Raw genomic sequence first — 6,798 nt, 5'->3', positions numbered from 1 at the left:
AGCAGACTGGAAAACTTAAAGCTGGACTAACACGCCTGACTGAGATGTTACCAACACCATTGTAGTATTAGTCATTTTAAAAGATGCACTCTGGTTACATTATCATCTATCTGAAATGGCTTTCCCGCTGAAAAGTTCCAACATGCAAAAAATTCACACACTATAATTTACCAGTGCTAGTTAGGACTATTGCATGTTCAGAAATCGCTACTTTCTTAAATTCAGACTGGAATTTTCACACTGAACGCTTGAGTCCTGCAAGGCCTCGGTACAGAAAGACAACATTATTTGGGGTAACTATCTACTTGCTACACTCTTTCCAGACATAATGAGTATTGCAAGCCTGTGTTGTTGAAACAACTGGTCCTTTTCACACTTCATTGGTCAACGCTTTTTTAACCAGTGCATGTCTATATCTAACGTAGTCATGGACAGAGAATCAAACTAGGAGTGGATTCTAGAAGTGGAAAACTCGTAGAACTACATATTAAATAGACATTTTGGTGAATACATTAACATTCACACCGTAGTCAAATGTGTCCCCCCCAATATCAGAGTCACTTCTACGCCCTTGCCCACCACCATGTTTTATAGAGATTTATGGAGGTTAAAACCTTTTTTGAGCTCTTAAAAATTGTATGTATGGAAATTGTTAAGACAACTTGCAAATCGTTAAATTCGACTGAAATTTGCGACAGACCAGGGGTCGTATTTTTTAGCTACGTCACTAATCAACTGTAAAAATGTATTTCCCATTAATGATGTGCTAGCTAACATTTGTATGTCACTAATAATCATCATAAACATTGATGACTTGATCAAATGATTACTCGGTACAAGAAGTTTTTGAAATATTTGTTGGGATATTCCGATGGGTGGTGGTCCCTCTTTTTAAGAAGGGGGACCGGAGGGTGTGTTCCAACTATAGGGCGATCACACTTCTCAGCCTCCCTGGGAAAGTCTATGCCAGGGTTCTGGAGATGAGAATACGGCCGATAGTAGAACCTCGGATTCAGGAGGAACAGTGTGGTTTTCGTCCAGGCCGTGGAACACTGGACCAGCTCTATACCCTCTACAGGGTGATGGAGGGTTCATGGGAGTTTGCCCAACCAATCCACATGTGTTTTGTGGATTTGGAGAAGGCATTCGACTGTGTCCCTCGTGGCATCCTGTGGAGGGTGCTTCGGGAATATTGGGTCCTGGTTCCTTTGCTAAGGGCTGTCAGGTCCCTGTACGACCGAAGCAGGAGCTTGGTCTGCATTGCCGGCAGTAAGTCAGACTTGTTCCCAGTGCATGTTGGACTCCGGCAGGGCTGCCCTTTGTCGCCGGTTCTGTTCATAATTTCTATGGACAGAATTTCTATGGACAGAATTTCTAGGCGCAGCCAGGGGCCGGAGGGTGTCAGGTTTGGGGATCACACGATTTCGTCTCTGCTCTTTGCGGATGATGTTGTCGTTTTGGCCCCTTCAAGCCAGGACCTTCAGCATGCACTTGGACGGTTTGCAGCCGAGTGTGAAGCAGTGGGGATGAAAATCAGTACCTCCAAATCCGAGGCCATGGTCCTCAGTCGGAAAAGGGTGGCTTGCCCACTTCAGGTTGGTGGAGAGTGCCTGCCTCAAGTGGAGGAGTTTTAAGTATCTAGGGGTCTTGTTCACGAGTGAGGGAAGGATGGATCGGTGTAGCTTCTGCAGTAATGCGGTCGATGTATCGGTCTGTCGTGGTGAAGAAAGAGGTGAGCCGCAATGCGAAGCTCTCGATTTACCGGTCAATCTACGTTCCTACTCTCACCTATGGTCATGAGTTTTGGGTTATGACCGAAAGGACAAGATCCCGGATACAGGCGGCCGAAATGAGCTTTCTCCGCAGGGTGGCTGGGCGATCCCTTAGAGATAGGGTGAGAAGCTCGGTCACCCAGGAGGAGCTCAGAGTAGAGCCGCTGCTCCTCCACATCGAGAGGGGTCAGCTGAGGTGGCTTGGGCATCTGTTTTGGATGCCTCCAGAAAGCCTTCCGGTCCCGTCCCACCGGGAGGAGACACCGGGGAAGACCTAGGACACGCTGGGGGGACTATGTCTCCCGGCTGGCCTGGGAAAGCCTCTGTGTCCCCCCGGAAGAGCTGGAGGAAGTGTCTGGGGAGAGGGAAGTCTGGGGAGAGGGAAGTCTGGGCATCCCTGCTTAGACTGCTGCCCCCGCGACCCGGCCCTGGATAAGCGGAAGATGATGGATGGATGGATATTCCGATAATGGGGGTAAGAGATTAGTTATGTTCAACGGAACACAATTGCAAATCTGCGTGTTTCACAGATTCATGTTTGTTTGGGCTTGAATTTAACGTTTTGCCATGCATTCTGTTCAGAGGAAGGGAGATCCGGTTATTACATGATTTTTTTTTTTATTATGATTGATTTTATTAATGACTTAATTCGGAGATGAATGGGCTAATGACTACATCTGTTTTGAAATGATTCAGAATTAATCTAAAACCTCGTTTAGAGACAGAATATGTGCTGTATGTAAATGGTCATTTACTATAAACTATTTGTTGACTGAAAAAAAAAACAAGGCTTAGCCCCCATATCCATTAATTACTAGTGACGTTCCTGGTAGTAACCACAACCGGTAACCATATAACCAAATAAACCATGTGAACCCTGGCAATGTCTTTCAACATGGAGCATACCACAAGGCAGAGGAATAAATCAGATAGCTCCTGAACAGGGTCAAAATGACTAACTAAATTGCTTTGAACCATCCCAAGTACATCTTTGTTGATAAAGCAGGCTTCTACCTGGCCAAAACATGACAGTGTCGTTGCAATATCATTGACCAATGAGCAATTGTCCATATGCCTGGACAACGTGAGAGAAACATATTCCTGTGTGCAGCCATATCTGAAGATGGGGTGGCAGGACATAAACCACTTCTTGGGTCTTACAATGCAGTGACTGCACACCTCATTGAGTTCCTCAATTAAGTTGTGTGATTTTGTTAGGTTCTACCATTCAGGGGTGATTCAGGAATGGTTTTGGGCCAATCCCAGATTCCTGACCCTAGACGTGGCCCATAATGTCCTTTTCATTATGGAGATGGAGGGTCTATGACCGCCGTCCCCATGAGCATGTCACCCTCCTACAGCTCATGGATAAGCCATGTCATGACATCACTGGTGACCAATGTCACGTTTGGGTTTGCAATGCCAAAATATTTCTTCCGCAATGCATGGCAAAATTAAGAAATGCATTGTGACATGTCCAAATACCGAAGACTGAATTGATGCAAATTAGTGTAGTGTGTGCAAAACATTGACATTTCTTTTATTTATTTATGATTAACTTTTTTGCTATCAAAGATAGTAGATGTCAACATTGATCACTCTTAGAAATTATGGATATAATTTTCTGTCAATTGTGATGGGTAATAAGAGTTTTGCCTAAAATTAAAACAGTGAAATAAACTGTAACAGATTACCTATAGCACTTCAAAGAGTCATTTTGAAACACGTGTCTTACATTGTTTGGTCTTGGACTAAGAGTTGGAGTCTTGTACTAAGAATTTTGAAAGACTATTGTATTGATAATAGTACCAAAGCGACTAAAACAAAACTGGATTTCACTAAAGCATTGCTGGTGTGAAACAAACTGACATATCTCAGTAGGGTGCATAGCCCCTGTCTCCACTGTGTACTGGCTCCCTTTTATGAGTGAGATATGTCATGTTGACAGGAGTATCTTCTACAAACTAAGCTAGGTCACTTGTTTTATATGGGAATTGGTGCCCATGGTTGTGTCTGACTGCCTGGGACTCACACACCAGGCAGGGCTGCTGTTGGGTCTTAAGTTCCAGCAAGCCACAGAACTGTCTTGTTAACATGGGGTTCCCACATGGTGTCACAAATGGGGCATTTTTTGGAAACACTGATGTACGTCTTTGTCACATGACATGGGCTGTGTTTACACAAGCAGGCCAATTCTGACCAAACAGCTCTCAATCTGATGTGAAAACATCAGATTTTATTCAAATACCAATATTGAAGGAAAAACCTCAGATGTCAGCTGTCTGTGTAATGCAGGCATGGAGTGCAGAAAGTGGAATGTTAGTGCCCATCATAATTCTCTTGACCCCAAATGCCATGCTTATATACCATATATGTATAGTACATGGACTTGAATGGGAGGAGAGTAGATGTGCAGGCGGGGCTCTTCTTTTTTCTGTGTATAAGTTAGAGTGATTCATTGGGGAAGCTATTCATACACCACACTGCCTGGATCTACGTTCTAGTAAGTCCACCGTTTGTACTTAAAAATATGTATTTTCCCATCAATATCTGTTGTTTAAAATTTAGTCATGTTTGAATACTGGTCTCCTACTTGCATTTTGAATAGTATATATTTTGTATAGTTTTTTTGCCCTGTAAATTGAATATCCCACAGAAGAGTTATTTGATAAATAATTTTCTGCAAACTATTTTTTTATGTCACTCATTTGTGAAACATATGCCATATATTCCTGTGTTCATTTGTTGTCAAAATCAGTAAATAGCCGTCTACAGTATATTTTAGTATTGTAGTATTTACGAGAAAAAAATGATTTCTGACTTGGAATGCCACATACTTACAGAACAGATTTATAGTACCCAACTTTTAAGGGACGCTGTGTAGAAACTTCCTGTATGACTAGACTGAATGACTGGTAAACAATGACACAACTTGTCTCCGCATCAATTCTTCTGGTCATTTATGCTAGTATTACAGTAAACATCTCACAAATGGCCACTTTAAAATACCTAAAATTAGCAAGAAGGGTGGTTCTAGTTTCACACCAACGTCAGGATAACATGTTTAGCGTGAACAAATATGTTGGAATAATTTTGTTTTCTGAGGCTGTTAACTCAAAAATTTATATTTTGACCTGCTTGGTCAGTTCCATTTCCAGTAATTGGGCTAAAGATTGGATTTGGGCTGTCTGTTTAAACACAGCTTAAGCATTGTGTCGGTTTGAATTCCAGTTGGACTAAAAGACCAAAAGCGAAACAAACCTAAAATGAGTTCTATTTCAGTGGAATTATGGCAAAAATCCAACTCCAGGTCATCACAAATGTTTTTTAGCCTTCGCCAGTGCTTAATTTATCAGCGAGCAACGGGATAAATATTAAATTTTGTGAAATAGCAATGAATTATTTTATTTTGGGTTACTGATATCTCTGCTTTAAATGCACCATCCAGTGAAAACATGTTTTTAAAATGTTTTAAACAAATATCTCTGCGCACCGTATTTACCTGGTAACAGATGAGTTAATGATTCTTTTAGTTACTTAATTCTCTCTGCCACACCCAGGTGTTTTACCAGCCATGCAACACTAGTCCAGACTGCTGCACCCATCTGTCCAGTACACATATTCCACATATTTGCATATAAAATTTCCCTTGAGCGGTTAGACTGGTTAGATGTGACTTACTGTAGTCCAGCCCTGTGACATGTGACACACGTAGGAGAACAAACAAAACCAAAAACAGTATGTTGAGTTAGAAAGCTGAAAGAGGGGAGTATTCGTTCTCGGCCCAAATCCTGTTTCTATGCAGTGACAAAAGTTGCTTGTCTGCCAACAGCTGTCTCTATGACTCTGACAACCCCATTTGGGGTTTTTACAAGATAACACAGAAAAATTAACAATTAATGGAAACAACATCTATTTTGGTCTTTATTTAATGTTAAGGCTATACATAAGGTTAGCAGTGTGGTTATGATTAATTAATAAATCTGATTTTAGTGGAAATAGTAAAGGTGAGGTTTATTATTTTGTGTCTGTTTTAACTTTTGATGAGCCCCATCTGTCCAGCCTTTCACTAAACGAGTTAGACTTGTTAGATATGACAAAAAGAAGGTGGCAGTATGTTGATAAATGGAGTTCCCCTACTCAGATGTTGCATGCATCAACCAATGGTGTGCCATGTGATCAACTGTGACATTGACTGACTGTTTCTTATATTACAATATTGTTAGTTATTACTTAAATGGCCTATCAGATGTCAGCCACTTCAAAGCGCTGGAACAGTTCCATTCCAAGGTATATCTCTAGTACCATTTTAACAAATAAATCCTTACATGTTATTTTTTTTTTCATTTCTTTTAGGTTTTGCAATCAGAAACTTGAAGATGTGGGGTGTCAACCAAGGTAAATGTTTACAAACCTACACTATATTTACATTTTCTGTATCGCTCCTAAAAGCATATTCTGTGTGTCACTGTAATGTACTTAATTTGGTTCATATTCTACATATCCTTGTGAAGGAAACCAGTATCCCCCTGGCTACAACGGGAACCCCACTGGGTGGGTTCAGCCAGTGGTGGGAACATACCCAGTGCAAGGGGTATATCCTGGTGTAGTTCAGCCAGCAGTAGTTCAGCCTGTGGTATTCCAGTGCCCCATGGGATGCATTGGGCAATGTCATCATGGTCATTACGGTCACCACGGTCACCAAAGACACCATGGACACCACGGACATCATGGTCACCATGGTTATTACTGAGGCAAGCATCGACACAAGAAAGTGAAGCACTGTCATGGTGTACACAATCTTTTGAAGTTTTGAAGGTGGTATTGTAAAAATGTTGAAAATATGTGTTAAGAGGGTTCCTTTTGTTTTTCCGCCATCTAGAATTCAAGCAGGCCCTGCCGCAGTGACTCTGACTAAAGCCTTGCAGTCAGAGGGACATGACATCTCTCCTCTGATCAGCCCTAACAGACCTGGGCCCAGTTTTTTTTTAAAGTTATTCATCTGGATTTCACTGATCATCATAAT

The 6,798-nt window shown here is 41.7% G+C and overlaps 1 long non-coding RNA gene across 1 annotated transcript; it reads left to right on the top strand.

Moving 5' to 3' along the window:
- The first annotated feature begins 4,216 nt into the window (after positions 1-4,216).
- On the top strand, positions 4,217-6,526 carry LOC105016170. Its single transcript, XR_002197956.2, has 3 exons — positions 4,217-4,275; positions 6,129-6,170; positions 6,287-6,526. It is a non-coding gene; the product is annotated as an uncharacterized LOC105016170 (long non-coding RNA).
- The last annotated feature ends 272 nt before the right edge of the window (positions 6,527-6,798 follow it).

Source organism: Esox lucius, chromosome 16 (assembly GCF_011004845.1).
Source record: "Esox lucius isolate fEsoLuc1 chromosome 16, fEsoLuc1.pri, whole genome shotgun sequence".
NCBI lineage: Eukaryota > Metazoa > Chordata > Actinopteri > Esociformes > Esocidae > Esox > Esox lucius.
Note: the sequence above shows the minus strand (reverse complement) of the source record. Positions and strands in the feature narration are given on the sequence as shown.